Source organism: Palaemon carinicauda, chromosome 27, assembly GCF_036898095.1.
Source record: "Palaemon carinicauda isolate YSFRI2023 chromosome 27, ASM3689809v2, whole genome shotgun sequence".
Classification (NCBI taxonomy): Eukaryota; Metazoa; Arthropoda; class Malacostraca; order Decapoda; family Palaemonidae; genus Palaemon; species Palaemon carinicauda.
Window position 1 is genome coordinate 39,273,518 of NC_090751.1, and position 19,182 is coordinate 39,292,699.

The 19,182-nt window shown below is 43.0% G+C and overlaps 1 long non-coding RNA gene across 1 annotated transcript in view; it reads right to left on the reverse strand.

Annotated features, from left to right (window-relative positions):
- Positions 1–19,182, reverse strand: part of LOC137620697 (uncharacterized) — a 36,727-nt gene that overhangs the window by 5,892 nt on the left and 11,653 nt on the right. The window contains exon 2 of the long non-coding RNA XR_011040096.1: positions 1,075–1,193. This is a non-coding gene — a long non-coding RNA (uncharacterized lncRNA). The remainder of the gene's footprint in view (positions 1–1,074; positions 1,194–19,182) is intronic.

A 19,182-nucleotide genomic window follows, 5' to 3' on the forward strand; every position in this document is an offset into this window, starting at 1 on the left:
GGGCTTACCTTAAGGTTAAAGGATCACCAATCTTCTCAGACTGACCGTAGGAGGATATCAAAGGAAAAAGGTCGGGGGGGGGGGGGGTACAGGAAGTCTAGCCTTCTTCGACCTTGAGGAAGGTCCCGAGGGAGAAGGGTCCCTTTTAGACTAATTCTACCGTCTCCTGCCGTACTTCTTCCATTGGGAGGGTGACCAATCCAGACATTAATCACAAGGTAACCCTTAATTACATAAGTGCCACCTTCAGGAAGGGACCAGCTGATGAGGATTCATTCTCCCGGCACTCATAAACATGCTGCAGTCTAATGTAGCACTCCAAGACGCTTCCGCATATCTGTCAGCATTCTCGACAAACAGAGTCACAAACTCACTGGAAAAAAAAAAAAAAGGATACAAAAAGTTAATTTCTGCCAGTAAATCAAGGGGGATGTTCTCACCAACGGCTGAAATCAAAGTGGTTTGTCAGTGAGCAAGTGAGGATAGTTCCCGGCGAGTTTTCAATACCCCACAAAAACATTTGACTGCCATATTCTTGCTTTGCTGTTATCATTCTCCTACGTAAAGGACGATGGTTTGTATAAGTGTGGGGGAAAACACACACTCACTCTGTAAAGAGAAAGAAGAAAAAAAGTAAAGATAGAGAGACACGGAGTTTACATGTGTACGATCAGGGAGCTTTAGTCAAAGTGGCTTCTTAGTCTGCTGGTGTGGGGGCAGGGCCTCCCTACTGCAAACCTGTAACTACCTTCAATGGGTAAAATCTAGAATTAGTCTAACTAACAATTGTCAATGCAGTATGGAATGAAGACAATCATCCTGTAATCTACTACCAAGAAAATTATGCCTTGAATAACTAATTATGAATCAAATTATCTAAATTAAATCTTACTCAACCCATAAACCAACTTGTCCTAATGCAATCCACTGACAATCAATAATCAACAAAATCCAGAAAAGGGCTACTACAATATTAATTCAAATAAAAGTCAATTTGACCTCACCCTACTAATGAGCCAATATTTTTCTTTATACCATTTGAATATAACAGACATTGCTCTTTATTGGCCCTACCTTTTAAAGTTACAGCTAATCCAGTTGGCTGTTTTATAGATTTTATGCTCTCACTGAAAAGCAGCTAAATTACAAACCTTCAACTTTCAATCCCCCATAGGCCATTGCTCATTATGCACCTGAAAAAAAAAAAAGGGTAAAATATTTACAAAATTCTCCCACCATTTCTAGCAATTACATTTATGTAAAAAGATCTTTAATAAAATAATGTTACTAGGGTTGTGTGGAGAAACAATAAACAAGTGATTTGCAATAGTTGCAATAATAAACAAGAGATAACCAATTAGAAAAATATGACAAACTTGGAAGTAATTCGTATTTTTCCCAACTATACAAACATGACAAACTTATAACAGAGTTTGTATTTTTCCTAACATACAAACCCGAATTCTTTACTACAGGAGATATTCTAGCACGAGCTGGAAAGTACGGCAGAAAAACCTTAACAAGGTCGTTAACGACCGGGCAAGTAATTACCCACCTGTTAGTGGTGGGGGACCGCCAGTCGGTAGCTGCTGTTTACCTTCAATCGGATTCTAGCTAGGACTATCCTAAGGGGGCGGTGATGGAGGGAAGATTTGTGTAAAAGAATTTGGGTTTGTATGTTAGGAAAAATACAAACTGTTATAAGTTTGTCATTTGTTCCTACACTTGATACAAACCCTCATTCTTTACTATAGGAGATTTAGTCTTGAGGCCAGAGTGGCCAAGGAGTTCCTTATTACTAGGAAGATAGTCCTCAGACTAGACTCTTTTGAAACAACAATCTTCCGTTAATCTTCTTTCTTTGTAGATCCCCATAATCTCAGCACGACTGAAGGTTTGCAGCTTCAAGGAAACAAATGTTTCAGGATGAAGTGGGTCAGGAACATTCGACTCGGACCCCTTCAAACTTAGGATTCCCACGACCTTGCAAAAGGGAAACCTCGTGACCACGAGTATAACTTATCCCCTGTGAGAGGAATCAGATGAGTATCATACCTATTTCCATTGGCGAGTCCAGCTGAAACTGGATACAGACTGGGATCCCCAGATGGGAGGGAGAAGGAGACGAAGAAGATAGATGGATGTCCTTCTTAAAACCTAGTGTAACCCAGTATCCTCAGCCAATGGTTAGTGTCCCCTGAAAGGGCGTAAGGTAGCTACAGCACCTGTTGACCTGTCACAATAGGCCCTATAGAAAGGATGTCTAGAGACCTATGTGACATGTCGCTCAAATAGTAAGTGGTGAATGTAGATTGGCGTTTCCAGACCCCAGCACTTAAGACTTGGGAGACTGAGAAATTTCTCTTAAATGCCAGTGAGGCAGCCACTCCCCTAACTTGATGGGCTCTGGGTCTAAGTGAAAAGACCTCGCAATAAATTTCTTGAGCCACAAAGGGATGGTGTTGCGAGAGGTTCTCTTCTTTACCTTGTTGGTACTAAGGAAGAGATGACGGAGACGTGGTCTGAAAGGTCTGGTGCGCTTCAGATATTTCTTTAGCGCCCTGACTGGGCATAGAAACGACTGGTCTGTATACTGTGTTACCTTATTGAGGGTGGAAAACTGACATTCTTGAAATCTCTCATTGGTAGATAAAGGATTATGAGTCTAGCCACCAAGCCCGGTACGAAGTTGCGAGACACTCCCCCCCCCCATCCCTTAGAATGGGTGACGTAAGACAGACCATGTAGCTCACTGACCCTTTTTGCCGAAGACAGAGGTACGAGGAAGACGGTCTTAAGGTTCAGAAAGTAGCCTGAGGCCCTTAAGGGCTCATAGGGCAGACCCTTCAGGGAACGTAAGATACGTGTCATGGTGATGGTCTACTCTCAACTGGGGGGCAAGATCATTTAAATACCCCGAATCAACCAAGGTGATGTCTTCTGAGGCGGAGAAGTCAACCCCTTCTCAGTCTACAGATGAGGCTCAAGGCTGAGCAATAGCCCTTAATCGCCGAGACTGAGAGGAGCTTTTCCTCACTGAGGTATAAAAGGAAGTGTGGGAACTACTGATCCTTCCTTTTGAGAACCCAATTGCTCCACATGGTCGCTGTTGTAGTGGTTAAGAAGTCCATTGTCTTGACCCCAGCAGTTAGGACTTCCTGTAGGGACTGCCTGGAGTCTTGGTTTGATAAGTCCTCGTGCCTCGCGAGGTAGCCGACTGTATCAGACCACGTGTCAAGCCAGAAGGGACATTGAAGTCGCTTCCATTGCCGAGGCTTCTGTGACTGAGAAGAGCCTGGAAGAGTAGTGTCTCTCTTCGAGGATTAGCCCAGTGTGAGCCTCGCCGTAAGGGGATCCAAGACGTCTCCTTACAGCACGAGGGGGAGAACGTCAGGGATGAAGATAACTCCTCCGCAGGGTAGATTTGTTCTCCCGAAGGAGAACGTTGCTTAAGACAAGGCTCTCGCTCTGCCCCTGGAGGAGAACCAAAAGCATAAGGGGGAGGAGCGTGGATCAGCAAACTCCTACAAGTTTTCTCTCGTGAGTGGGAGGAAGGTTCTCCCGAAGGAGATTGCCTAAAACAAGCTCTCTCCCTGCTCTATGGAGAAAAGCGTGGGCGTAGTAACCTCTCTCTCGCAAACGAGGGAGAAGTCCTACCGAAGGAGGATATTGCCTAAGAGGCAAGATTTCTCCCCGCTCTATGGGAAAAAGTGTAGGCGTAATAATTTCTCTCTCGCGAACGAGGGAGAAGTCCTCCCGAGGGAGGACATCGCCTAAGACAAGCTTTCTCCCAGTTCTATGGGAAAAAAGCATAGGCGTAATAATCTCTCAGTTCTCCCGAAGGAGCACACGCCTAAGACAAGTTTTCTCCCAGTTCTATGGGAAAAACAGGTGTAATAATCTCCCTCTCATGAACGAGAAAGAAGTCCTCCCGAAGGAGGACATGGCCCAAGACAAGCTTTCTCCCAGTTCTATGGGAAAAAAGCATAGGCATAATAATCTCTCTCGCGAACGAGAGAGAAATTCTCTCGAAGGAGGACATCACCTAAGACAAGCTTTCTCCCAGTTCTATGGGTAAAAAGCGTAGGCATAATAATCTCTCTCTCGCGAACGAGAGAAGTTCTCCTGAAGAAGGACATCGCCTAAGGCAAGTTTTCTCGCAGTTTTATGTAAAAAATGTAGGCGTAATAATCTCCTTCTCGTGAACGAGAGAGAGGTCCTCCCGACAGAGGACATCGCCTGAGCCAACCTTTCTCTCAGCTCTTATGGGAAAAAAGTGTAGGCGTAATAATCTCTCTCGCGAATGATGGAGAAGTTCCTCCCCCCGAAGGAGGAACAAGCCTTAGACTTCCTTTTCCCCCAGCTCAAAGGGAGAAAGCACAGTCTTCGGGGACGAGATAGCAGAGGTAAAACTCATCGAGCTGTTCGCAACTTCTCACGAAGGAGGGAAGGTTGCTGAATGGCTGAAGTGGGGAAGCTTTCCCTCGGAAGGGGGGTGGTTCTCTCACGCAGCCCAATTCAGAGGAAGGTTATCACTCCCTCGTAAGAGGTGGTTCTCTAACCCCTGGAGGCGAATCTCCTGGCAGCAATCTATGTTTCCCAAGTTGATCAAGTTGCAGGTTGACAACGAGTGCTACCTCGTGACTAGGGCAGCTCATGAGCTGCCACATGAAGCGCAGGATAACCAACAAAGCGGCCAAAACCATCGGCATTGCGTTCTACGTCGCTGCTATCTGGGTGTTTTCTTTTGGCCTCTCTAACACGTTTCCCCTTTCCCTCCTGCTCTCAACCGAAGAGAAGAAGGGCCGAACCCCTGCATCTTCTTCTGAGGTTTCCGAGAGACTTGTAATCCTTAACTCATTAGGGAGGAACTGGGGAGGTTGTCCTGTCTGAAACACGAGAGTGAGGGATTGACCCGGCGAGTCTATGACCGGAGACTTGCGTGTGTAGCGCTAATTGCGTGCGAACACCTTGCGTGACGGGAGTCTGAAGACTCGGCCACAAGAGTAAAACTCTTGGTGGTCATGGGCGCAGTGTTGGTTGAGCATACGCGAACACTCCACTCGACTAGAGTCCAAAGACTCTCTGTCATAAGAGTAAAACTCTTGGTGACTTGTTTCACAAGAACCAGAAGGTTCAGCGTGATCGTGTGTGCTCCTAGAGGTTGTGTTGCCAAAACCCGAAGGGCCAGAGCAACGGAAAACGGAAGTTTCCCTTGTCAAGAGACACCAAAGTGTCAGCGAGACTAAATGCACAAGAGCCCGAGGTTTCAGCAACTTGAGTTGCGAGAAAACGAAGGGATAACGCACCAGGAAACCGAAGTTTCCTTGTCAAGAGACCCCAAAGGGTCAGAGATCAAGAATTTGAAGGCGAGAGCGATCTTCTCTGAAGATATGGAGTGAAGCAAGGAGAAGCGCTCTATCTGACTTTTCTAGAGCGAACGGAGACCCTCAAACGATTATGCGAAGAAGAGGGTTCGAGGTCAGGACGTACTTTGCCCTTGGCCGCGCTCCTGGCTTCTTAGATGATCCCTCGCAAGAGAAAGACGACAGCGAGGCAGAACGATGACGAGAGAGAGCGTTCTTCTTTGGTTTGTGGCAAGAGCGCAAATAGACTCGAGGCGAGACGTCTCGGGGAGAGACAGAAGGCGAGAAAGAGCGAGTACGATGACGTCTCTTCCTATGTCGCCTGTCTCTTTGGCGAGAACATCTAGGTGAAGGCGTAAACGGGCGCGCGGGAGTGTGTTCTCGCACGTCTGTGCCAGCCGTAGGGAGCGCGAGCGCAGGAGAAAGTTTCCTAGCGCGCGGGCGCACAGTGGATTCATACGGGGCGCGTGGGAGCACAGGAGAATGTTGGCGCACGGGAGAAAGTTTGCGCGCATCCTTAGGAGAGGATTCACAAACGTGCGAGCATATCCTTGCGGATGCGCGCAGGAGAAGGTTGGCGCGTTGGTAAGGGTTGGCATGCGGGAGAAGGCAGCATGGCTGACTTGTTAGAAGTCCTGCCATCAGTAGAAAGTTGGCGCGCAGGTAGGATAATGCGCAGTATGGCGGGCAGGAGAGCGAGATGTAAGGCGCGTATGCGCACGTGCAGGAGAATGTTAGCGTGCGGGAGCCCGTAGGAGAGCACTGGCGCACAGGAGAGCGCCATTGCGCAGGAGATTGGTGGCACGCAGGTAGTTTGCGCGCAGGTGAGCGCATGGCGCGTGATGGAGCTATGCTCTTGTTGGAGCGTATGCGCATGTTGGCGCCTGCGGTCTTGATGCCCTATGTTAGGGTAAGGAGGAATTGCTATTCTAAGTTTGTGACAAGAGCGCTTATAGTCTTGCGGCGAGACACTTCGCAAAGAGATAGAAGGTGAGGAAGAGCGAGAACGATTATGTCTCTTCTTATGTCGCCTGTGTCTCCGGCGAGAACGTCTGGGTGAAGGAGAGCTAGCTCTCCTTTTCCTCTTCTCTCTCTCCCTCCTAGCCTCCGAAGAGGGCGAGGACAATGAAGTGGAGGAGGAAGAGGAGGAGGTACTGCGATGCCCACTTCTACATACTTGGCAAGGGGGCCCTCAGAACACCTATGACCTCTGTAGCCAGGGCATAGGGAAAGAGGATCCACCTCCACCGGCAACATAAATGCGCCCGGAACACTTCCTCATAATAGAAGACATCACATCTAACAAAGAAAAAGAAAAAGGATTAACCAAAAAACCAAAAAAGAAAGGCTAGTCTGCCAGACAAATAAAGCAGGAGCAGTGGTGTTACCACTGCGACGGCTAGATTTCGACTGAAGGTAAACAGCAGCCCCACCACTAACAGGTGGGTAATTACCTGCAAGGTCGTTAACGGCCTTGTTAAGGTTTTTCTGCCGTATTTTCCAGCTCGCGCTAGAATATCTCCTACAGTAAAGAATGAGGGTTTGTATCAAGTGTAGGAACAAATGAATTCTTTACATAGGATATATGATTCAGTGCAAGATGGTTAAGCTACAAAAACTTTTAAGCGCCCTCCGCTAATTACCTGAGGTAGCCCAGTTCACACACACACACACAACCTACAGTTGAGCTTACTTTTGATTGCAGGCAGGGCTTCTAGCGGGGAAGGTTATGGTAGGGCAAGTGTGTGTGTAAGTTCAGGCTTATATATAGGAAAAAAAATTATTTCCAAATTTGTCATTTGTCCCTGCATAAATACAAACCTTCGTTCTTTACATACACTCACCTTAAGGTGGGAAGTCCTTTTTTAACTGGAGGAAAAACTTTACCTGGGATAACAAATCTGAGCTCTATACAGCATGGGAAGAGTATCTTAACACCCTGTGAACCGTTAACCTGTCAATGCTAGAGAGTTGACCGCCTTTGCAACTATGACAAGCGAGTGTGAGTGGCCATTCGCGCTATGACACTATCTAACTCCTCCACACTAGGAGGTTGGGGACGTGACAGAATACATAAATGATATATTCAGGTAACTAAACAAAAATTATAAATTTGAAAGTAATAAGACAAATTTAAAAGTACTGTATTTCCCATGTCATGAGACACTAGCGAAGTAATTTTGAAGAAAAAAAAAAGAAAAAGAGGGAGGATTTTACACCCTATCGTAGCAGAAATTCCTAGTCGGCGAATTCCAGTGCGATTTTTCGTTTGGCAAGTATTTTCATATTTTAGGTGTATAATGAAATGTGTTAGGTTAATATCAATTAGCTGTACACCTGTTATCCCAATTTTATGACATTTTCATATAAAAGCCACTAAACCAGTCATAGTTCCAACTATTGTAACAATGTTTTCAAGTGTTTTGTTTACATGAAAGCAGTGTTTCCAATTTCTCATGACCAAATTCAAGTAGAGAAGTACAATTCCAGTAATATTTCCCAAATTCCTCATGTGCACATTTCATACAAAATTAGTTATGGATCAAATAAAGAATTTGTATAAATTTCACAAGGTGGAATATTTTTTCTATTGTTTGTGTGACTCTAGGTCTACTTGATTTACAGCTAACTCGGTAACACTACACTCAAATTGCAGTGTGTTTTTTTTTCAAGTTTCTGTTCACCAACCACTACCTGTCTAGTTTTGGAACCTATAGAACAAAGTCATTACCAAAATATTGCTTTCTTAAAAGATATCAACAAAATATGAGAAAATAAATAGATACTGCATAGACAATGAGAAATCCTGGCATCGTCTGCTTGTAGATGGCTTGGCCAGTCATCAGATGTCCACCAAATTAAAAACAAATATCTTGTTGTCTTCACTAATCAATGAAAGTGCATTAGAAATATATTTATTTATTATATATGAAGGATAATTATAGGCTTATATTTCATGCCTGGTGCGTGTGAGTGTTTGTATGCCATTACCGAGGTGTTTCAGGGTTGTCAAAGTCTCCTATAAACTATATCTTGGAGGTATTTTTCTGGAAAAAAAAGGTGCGTCTTATGACACAGGAAATGCGGTAATTTGTATTTTTCCTAACTTATACAAACTTATCCAAGCAAAGTTGGCTCACAAGGTAGTCATATACCATAGGTGAAAACAAGGGAGGAGGTAGCAGCCGAAGCAGCAATGAAAGTGTTGGATTTGATGAAGGAACCTGGCAACATGAATGCAGGCTCTTCAAATTTCACAGAAGGAATTGAAAACTTCTGGAACAGAAGAATGAATGAATGATTTAAAGTTTTCAGGTATCCTGACTTCTAAGGTCATTGACGCCGGTAACATTTAATTTATGTATACAAAAATAAAACATGAAATAAAATGAAAATTTAAAGAGTATTCAATTAAAATCATAAAAATTTAATGTCATAAAAGTTAAATATTTTTCAGAAGACCTGCTTCTGAAAGAAATCTAAAAATGCCACTTGCATGGTAGAACACATCATTTCCAAGAATCTTGGCAAGGATGAACCTGCCATCCTCACCTCGAGCCTTAAACAAATATCTATTCCGCAAGTTGTTATGATTGGGGCATTCGGTCAACAAATGCCTTACTGTTAGAGGTACTAAAAAGTTGTCACAAATACGGTTGGTGTTGGCCCTTCAGCAGAAACTCATGTGTCAACCGAGTGTGACCAACACGGAGACGACAAAGAGACGTCTCCCATTTTCGGGGCATCATATTATACCTCCAAGGAGATATGTCATTTGTTACTTCCCTCATTTTATTGCCATTTTGACTATCCCATTGCTGTTGCCATTCATTGCAAACCAATTTCTTGATGTCAGGTAAGAAATCATTACAGGGAATGGGATACCTTCTTGGCAGCAACTCGGATGCAGCCTCCTTAGCCAGTGAATCTGCCTTCTCATTCCCGGACACACCTACATGTGCTGGAACCCAACAAAATTGAACTGTTATACCTCTCTGTCCAATAAAGAAAAGCCATTCTAAAATCTTTAAAACTAGAGGGTTATTAGAATTAAAAACTTCCATAGCTTGAAGGACACTCCTTGCATCACTAAAAATTGTAAATTTACCCTCCTTCTCCAACGCGATTTTCTCAATAGCGGTTAATATGCCATACAGTTCCGCAGTAAATATGGAAGCGGTCAGAGGAAGTGCACCTCTACAATTAAAACCATTACTATGTACTCCAAATCCAATGCCAGCATCAGATTTGGAGCCATCAGTATAGATAAAAGTTGATCCTCTATGTTCTTTAACATGTTCATTAAAAAGAGACCTGGCTTCTAGGTCTGACATATTCTTCTTATCTCCAATAAAATATTTACAAAAAGATATCTCTGGTAACTTCCATGGAGGCGTTGATGATACCTTGAATGGAAGTACCTTATTTCTAATTATATCCAGACTATTTAATAATCGTTTCACCCGAAAGCCATAAGGTTGATGAGATTTTGGGTGCAACTCAAAGTATGATGCTTGTCTTACAAGGCTTGCAGTCTGAAAGGCTAGAGAGTTAGGGAGTCTTTGCAATCTAAACCAATATCGAAGAATGGAAGACATTCGGTAAAGGTCTAGAGGTAACTCTCCAGCATCAACAAGGAGACTTGGGATAGGCGAGGTTTTAAAAGCTCCAGTAGACAATCTAATACCTGCATGATGTATCGAGTCTAATATTTTTAACCGGCTTGGGGTGGCTGAAGAATATACCTCGCAACCATAACTAATTTTGGAAAAAATCAAGGCCTTGTATAATTTTAAAATAGTATTGCGGTCTGCCCCTCATGATGTATGGGACAATACTTTCAAGATATTCAGAGCTTCAACACATTTAGCTTTTAGCGCTTTTAGGTGAGAAACCCATGTAAGTCTTCAGTCAAATATCAAACCTAAAAATTTGGTTTCCGATACACATGGTATCCGTTGACCTTTAATGTATATATCCGGGTCTGGATGTACTCCCCGGATACGACAAAAATGGACAATGGTAGTTTTACTTGTCGAGAACTTAAATCCATTCATGTCAGCCCACTGGATAATTTTATCAATAGAGAGTTGGATTTTTCTCTCAACCATTGCCATTCTAGTGCCAGCAAATGATATTGAGAGATCATCCACAAATAATGTTGAGAGAACATCCTGGGGAATGGCTGAGGATATCCCATTAATTGCTAGTGCAAAAAGGGTTACACTCAGCACACTACCCTGAGGAACTCCTCCTTCCTGGCACTTACTCTCTGATAGAGTTTCCCCCACTCTCACTTGAAAAACTCTACGTGAAAGAAATGCCTGAATAAATAGTGGCAGCTCTCCTCTCAATCCCAATTCATGAATGGTTTTAAGAATTCCATATCTCCATGTGGTATCATATGCCTTTTCAAGGTCAAAAAATACTGTAACATGGTGCTGTTTGGAAGCAAAGGCTTCACAAATAGAAGACTCAAGTCGTATCAACACATCAGTCGTTGAGTGCATTTTTCGGAATCCACATTGAATCGGTGATAAAATACCTTTCTTTTCAAGGTACCATATCAGCCTTGCATTGACCATCTTATCCATGATTTTACATAAACAAGATGTCAATGCAAGAGGACGATAGTTTGCTGCTAAAAACTTGTCTTTACCGGGTTTTAAAAAGGCTAAAATAATGGCTAGTTCCCAAACACTAGGGTAACTATGATCATGCCATATTCTATTAATAATGCTTAAAATAAATAGCTTTGTATTAAAATGTACATGTTTAATCATTGCATATGGAATTCCATCGGGTCCAGGGGATGTATCGTTGCAATGAGCAAGTGCGGAATCAAATTCTCTTTCAGTGAAAGGAGAATTATACGACTCTTCCCTTCTTGTTGCAAAATTTAAAATTTCTTTTCTTCAGTGCTCCTATACTGGTGACCAGGGGCTCCTTCACACTTGCTGGATACATTTGAAAAATGATTAGCAAGGGCATTGCTAACTTCATTTGCTTCAGTTACATACTGGCCATTCACCTTCAACACTGGTGGTGGGTTGGGGGTGAATTTGTCAGCTATCTTTTTTACTTTCCTCCACACAGAAGATGGTGGTGTTCGACTGTTAATGTTAGAAACAAAAGACATCCATGACTGGCTCCTTGCTTCTTTCATGGCACGACGGAACTGTGCTCTACATTTCTTGCACATAGTTAAATTCTCATCAGTTCTGCGTCTACGCAATCGTGTTAGAGATCTTCTTGTGGCTCTGTGGAGTGCAGTTAGTTCTGAAGACCACCACGGGACTGGTCGTCGTTTGAATAACCCTGTTGTTTTGGGAAATGAATTGACTCCTACTGTATGAAGAGTTCCACTCAGTAGGTCTATGGCATCATCAACACTTTCAAACTGTTCTGCTCTCCCTTCGATTTCACTTAGCTCGGAAAATTTAACCCAGTCTGCCTTGTCTAGATTCCAACGTGGCGATCTTTGCAAAGGCGGACCCTTGTTGGTATTTATAATGATTGGTGCATGATCACTAGTATGCCAATCATCTAATGTCCTCCAATCAAAATCAAGAAGGCAGTTAGAGCTTGCAATTGAAAGGTCAATGCATGACAAAATACCTGTCTGAACATGGAAGTGTGTGGAATCTCCTGTATTAAGGAGTCCCACATCCTCATTCTCCACAATTGATGAGATAATATTGCCCCTTGTGTTGGCCAAAACATCACCCCATAAAGGATGTCTACCATTCATATCTCCCAGTAAGAGAAAAGGTTGAGGGAGTTGTTGAATGACCTCTGCTAAATCATCATATAAAATATTATCATTTGGAGGTAAGTACAGAGAGCATATTGTATATTTTCTCCCTATATCAATTTGTACAACAACTGCCTGCAGGGTTGTACGTATAGACATGGGTATTTGGGAAACATCTCGACGAATGTACATGAGACTTCCGCCATGGCTCCCTGCTTGTTGATTATATGGAGTTCTATAGCTAACATACTCTCGAGGACTAGGAGTGTTAGAATCAAGCATACTTTCCTGTAGACATACAATTATGGGGGAATGCTCATGAATTAGGAGCTTAAGTTCTTCATATTTCGCCCTCAAACCCTGACAGTTCCATTGCAAAATGGAGGAGAAAACTATGGATTATTTCTGGAAGACATCTTGGATGAGGTCTTCCCATTAGCAGTTTTTAATTTAACATCATTACCAGTATGTTTCTTCAGAGGTGGTCTTGTTATGTTGGGTTTAACGTTGGTGTTTTTCTTTGTATTCTTTTTATCTATTTGTTGAGGTGGATGGTGGACCTCAACTTGAATTTCTGATTTATTTAGTCCATCTTCTGGTTCATTAGAAACATCAACAGATAAAACATCAAATTTATTTGATGTCATAACCTTAACGTTTCTAATGGAGGGTGGAGAGAGAGATGGAGGTCTCTCTCTTTTGCGATTAATAGATGGTGGGATTCGAGGTTTTTGCACCTTTCCCACAACAGGTGCATCAGGTAAGTTAGTCTTAAGTGGAACCTCCATCAGATCAGGCAGGGACATGGCCTGAGAGAGGTTTGTATTACTTTTTGTAATGGCGGCTGAAGGCTGTACAGCAATGGGCAATGACCTAGTGTTAATGCACCGTGGTAAAGCCTCAGGTGGTGATATGGTTACCTCGTTATTTGACATTTTGTCTGATAGTATACTTTTTTTTGAGCTATTGGCAGCGCTAGGTTGGTTTGATTTTAATGCCTTGGCATATGTATTTGATTTATTTAATAGTCTTTTGGCATGGGTCACACTTATGTGTTCTAAGTTTGATTTGTTGAGGGCAGCTTCCTCCAACTTATACAGCTCGCAGATCTTGTCTGTGGATTTGTGATTCGAGCTGCAATTTAAACACCTGGCTCCAAATGCACTCTCTCCATGGTAAGATTTGGAGCAAATACCACACATCTTCTCATTTTTGCAAACTTTGGACGGGTGCCCAAATTTAAAACAATTAAAGCATTGCAATGGCTTCTGCTTGAAGGGTCTTACTTTAATCCTTTCGTTCTCGATAATAATATGAAAAGGTACATCAGCATCCTGGAACGTAAGGATTATCATTGATGTACCTGGGACTTTATGAACTTTCCAAACATTTAATGGACACATGGCCAGTATCTCCTCCTCTGTAAAATCATATAGATCTCTGTTAAAAACTACGCCCCTTCCGTAGCTAAAATTTAGGTGGGGTTTGACATCTAACTTAATGTCATCATTACTTATTTTCATATTGGACAATATTACCGACTGTGTACTGGATTTGGCATGGATAAGGAAACTATTTTTTCCGAAACGAGATATATCGCCTGGTGCAATAGTTCCTACTTTTTTCTGAATCAATTTGCATATTTTAAAATAATTCCCTGTAACCCCCTTTGATTCAGCTATAAGCCACATCGGTGGTTTTGGATTTCTCTGGGAGGGCATGACTAAATCTGCGTCTTTTTCCAACCAATCGGCAGGCCTATACACATCTAAATCTTTTGGTACCTTATCGCAGAGAGCAGCCGCGACATTCAAGTTATTAATTTTAATATTATTCAAATTACTTATTGCACTAAATGCTTCGTCATAACTACTATAAGATATCCATGAATCCCAAGTTTCAGCTTCAAGTTTCATCCTTATTTCTTTTATGCATCCATAGCATTCAAATGCTTTACATAGATCATCATAATTTGTTTCTATTGAAATTTGTGTAACATGGAGGATTCGAAGTTTCCTCGTGTTACCCAAATTACTCGATTTAGAAATATCAGTAGAATGGTCCTTTCCCGTTCCGAGGTCATCAACAGAGCTATCCCTTATCACATTAGCAGAGGTCGTCAACAGTGCCGGGGGAGAGTCAGCGTATCCAGGGGATGGGGGTTTGTTCCTTAAAGAATCCATTATACTAAAGAGAGAAAAGTTAGTTTGATGTACCTGCTCGAGAATGTTAGGCCATCACACGTCGGAAAGGAAATTTGCACTCTCCACTATCGGCACAATGAGAGTATACTTCCCAGATGGTCCACTCCATACCCTACCCAAAGGATAGCATCAAAACAGATATAGAGGCACAGGTGTAAGCTGAACCCGCCTGTTAGGACTGAGACCAAGAAATTATGGAATCATCCTCCCCATATCTATAATGACGGGCTTCCGGCCAAAAGCCGAGAGTCCTACCCCAAGCATTGGATCCCCCTGGATTCCGAAGACCCAACACTTGAGAATAGTTCCGCCAAAAAGGTCCAAACCATCTTCGGGATGGCTGAAATCATCCAATACTCTCACATATAGCTTTGAATGCAAACACCTCCCAACCGTGATACCTCCTCCCATTCATCAAAGCAGGCAGTAATAAAGGATGTATGAACATCCCCGCCGGGGCTACAATGGATGTAAAAACATCCAAGCCATAGGAGAAAAGAAAAAAAAAAATAAATATATATGTACATAATATATACACACATATAATGAGGGAAACTTTTTTCATAGAGTTTGGAAAGAAAGACTAAAGAAAGTTTGTGAAATTAGGATAAGGTCGTAGTAATATTGAGAAAAAGAAAAAGGTAAACGAGAGAAATTTAGATTCGAACTGGGGGAGCAATTTCCCCAAGTTCGAGAGCCCTCTTGCCCGTCACCAAGTTTCAGCACAGGAATGAAATGCCGTGCTGAAGCTCAATGACTTCATCAAGGCATTCTCTCATTAAGAGGGCTGGAACAGAAGAAACCCTGTTTGTGAGAAACAAACAAAACCAAAAGGGCGAGGGGCATTAAGCGCCAAGGATAACCCTCGTAATTATTCCAGTCGTCGATGGAAGGTGTTAGGTTAGGTCCCCAGGAAATCTGCATTAAACTCCTTCAACTCTACGTGATGGGTTACCGAAGTAGCGTAAACGCCACCCCCCCTCGAGTGAAGTGAAAAGACGATCTATGTCGTCTAGATGAGAGTGCTCTCCAAAGAGAGGCTCTCAGGAGCAGGTCCTTCAACTTATGTGGAGGGGCTATCGAAGTAGCATAAGCCCTAGAGAGAGGTCAGAAGACAATCTCAAGTATGTCGTCTATTGTAGAGTATTCTTCAAAGGGAGACTCCCGGGAAGCCCATGCTCCGATGAAGTCTCTCCATCAGAACGGATCGTTCCAGAAGAGCTTTACCTTGGAAGGCTAAGTATCCAGGGCTAAACTGTAGATGCTATAAGAGGTTGCCGGTTCTAACAGCAACCCAGGAGATCTGACTAGTGACGAGCCTGAACAGGACACATAGTGATCACGAGCCACAGATCAGCAAAAGTCAAGCAAGTGAGCGTTAAGTTAAAGAACGGTGAGCTATCACATGGCGAGACAACGAATGACTAGTTGTCGAACGTTAATTGGCCAACGGCGCGATTGATAGGAAGTTGGAGATCGTCTAGCTATTTAAAACAGCGATTGGTGAACTCTGCCAAATCAGCGCATTGGCGACCAACGAGCAGAGGATCGGCATGGCAATCGGCGCGCTTCCTATCGGCAAGATGACGATCAGTGAGCTGGTAATTGGTTAGCTAGCAACCGACAAGCTGGCGACTGGCAAGCTGACGATCGGAGGGCTGTAAATAGGAGAACTGGCAAACGGTAAGCTGATCTAGCTGTGAGCTAGAGATTGGTGAGCTGGGGATCCGAGAGCTGTAGGTAGGTGATCTGAGATCGGTGATCAGGGAGCTGGAGAACCACATAATGGTTCGACGATTGGCAATCAGCGAGCTGGGAATCGGCACAAGACAAGCAGTCAATCGGAGATCAGCGAATTGAAGAACGGCAATTGTAGGCAATCGGAGCGTTGATGCTCGGCGACTGACGCGCTGGCGATCGGGGTGTGAATGTGAGCGTTTAGCGCATGAAAGTGAGCGTATAGCTTGGGGTCTTCTCCGAAGTGAGAAATAGGACGAACCCAATTCCTGCCGAAGGAATCCGTCGGAGGAATCCCCCAAAGAGGGAGACAAAAGCAGGAGCAACCAACATCTGCTGCCACCATAGGCAATTCTCCTCGTAAGCAGGAAGACTGCCGAACAGCAGCCTCTGTAGACTCTCCCTCGGAAGGGGATATTCTAACACCTGAAGGAGAACTCCCGGGCAACTCTATCCTTCCCTTCAACGAGCCCTATTTCAATTTGAAGATTGACATAAGGTGTTGCTAGAGAAATGAAGCCGAAGCTTGTTTCTGGGTTCTCCTTAAGGGGTTTACCTGAACGAAGGACGGGAATGGACGAATCCAATTCCTGCCTGAGGAATACAACGAAGGGAAGACCAAACAGGTGAAGGAACTCTCCCCCGTGCATGGGATTTGAACGATGGGCAATTTGACAATCGGTGATCTGGCGATCAGTGAACAAGAATCAGCAATTGGCTCACAATGAACTGTATAAGTCATTTGCGATTGGCAATCAGCGTGAGACACGCTAGAAAACATAATCCTCATTAGGAGGATCGTCGACCTCATGAGGAGAAAGTCTCGTTTGCCTCTTGAGGAAGATTACCTTGTTTGTAATTGTAAGCATCTAGCTCATGATTGTGAGCATTTAGCTTGTTTATGTGAACGTCTACAAGGAGGAGAACGTCGAGATCGTGAAGAACTTCAATCTCGAGATTGTGAGCATTTGGCTCTTGAATGTTCTCTAGAAGAAGAGCGTCGAGATCATGATGACAATCAATCTCATGATTGTGAGCGTTAAGCTCATGAATGTGAACATCTAGGAGAGCATAAAGATCGTGAAGACCTTCAATCTCATGATCTGTGGCGATCATTGAAGTGTCGAGAACGATGTCCTGAAGGGGAGCGTCGACAAGGACGAGGAGAAGATCGGCCTCGTCCTGGCGATCGGTGAGCAGATTAAGAGCTGACTAAGGGTTAACGATTGTTTGTAGGTTCGTGATCCGCAGTAGGCGAGCATTGCCTGTGGGGAGAAGAGATGAAATTGTGGATCACTGGGTGACGAGCTCTGTAGGTGGCGAGGGGACTTGTCGTCAGCAGGAGGCCGTTGGATGGGCGAATGGCTGAGCTGACCGCGATACCGCGTAGAAGGGCCAGGAGAGGGAGAAAGGTGGACCTTGTAGACAGCTAAGGGGTCAGCTGCAGCAGCAGCAACTGGCAAAGGATCTCTTTGTACCCCACGCTAATGGAGCTGAAGCATAGCTTCTTTGAAATGGGGTACAGTCGCTCCCAGGGACGGCTACCACATCTGAAAGCGAGAATGGTTTTACAGCGGCCAGAGGAGAAGGTGCTCCTCTAGGGGAAGCAGCAAACCCTCGTACCCCGAGGTTACTAAGGAGAGATGTCAATAAAAAGACAGCAACATTACACTATAATGAAAGAACGTTTGTCCACACACACACACACACATGTATATAAATACAGTGAACCCTCGCTACTTCGCGGTTCGACCATCGCGGATTTTTTCATAACCCATGTATATACATATATCGCGGATTTTGCAGAAATATCGAAAATACCGCGATGTGACCGATGGTGCGAGATTGGAGAAAGTAAGGAAAATTGAATCGTGATTGATTTTCAATATAAATGAAACTTTGAGGAGCAACAAAGATATCATTTGTTAGAGAGATAGAGAGAGGTAAGGAATGGGAGGTAGTGAAAAGTAGCCCACAGAGAGAGAGAGAGAGAGAGAGAGAGAGAGAGGAGAGAGAGAGAGAGAGAGAGAGAGAGAGAGAGAGAGAGAGAGAGAGAGAGGGGGGGGGTTTAAATGTAATAAACAAAAAAATTTGATAGGTTATAACACATTGGTGCTTATGTAATATCAACTGTATACTGTAGACGGTTTGAATAAGTTAAGAAATGGTATAAATGATACTTTGTTAGTGTATTCGTACACACTCAAGAGCGGCAGCTAGATGACAGCTGATCTAATCACAGCCAAAAGTAATAAAAAAAAGAAGTCAACAATATTCGATTTTTAAAACAAACCCGAAATTTAAAAACAAAAGTACACGCTTTCTTAATGTGCAATTAACTATTTAAAGAGTGGCAATTTTCTAGAATAAAATGATATTTCCCAAAAAATAGTGGTTTGCTGATGAAATCGGATGCCGTATTTTTAGCTATGATTGAAATGGATGTAGACTCGGCCTAATTATTTCGTTTCGTATTTAATTGACACTAAGAAAACTAATTTTAGTTTCTTCATCTAAATGTAAGTATTGTATAACACGAAGAGAGAGAGAGAGAGAGAGAGAGAGAGAGAGAGAGAGAGAGAGAGAGAGAGAGAGAGAGAGAGAGAGAGCGAGAATCAGCTGTTGTAATCAAATGGCGTGTTTTTGTTTCGTGAGAATTTCATCGCCACGACTTTAACAACAACATACTGTACTGAACTTTACAGTATTATACAGACTACTGTAATATGATAAAGTAAAATATTTGTAATCTATTTTATATGAAATGGGGCTATTTTTTTTTTTGTTTAAAATTTACATTTACGTATGTAAAACAATCTCTCTCTCTCTCTCTCTCTCTCTCTCTCTCTCTCTCTCTCTCTCTCTCGTAGATTTTTTCCTGCTTTGCTACGTATGTATGATTTTATATAGATACGGTAAATAATATTTGTAATAACATATTTTATTTAAGCTTTTAATGTAATATCATTTTTTATCACTTTCATCATGCGCGTTAAATTCCTTAGTTTGTTTACTGAGCGTACTTTATGACGCCGTCGTTTCAGGCGGCGTCATAAAGAAAAACATTTCATTTGGAAGTCCTAAGAAAAATTAAGTAAAACATTAGCAATAACCAAATCAA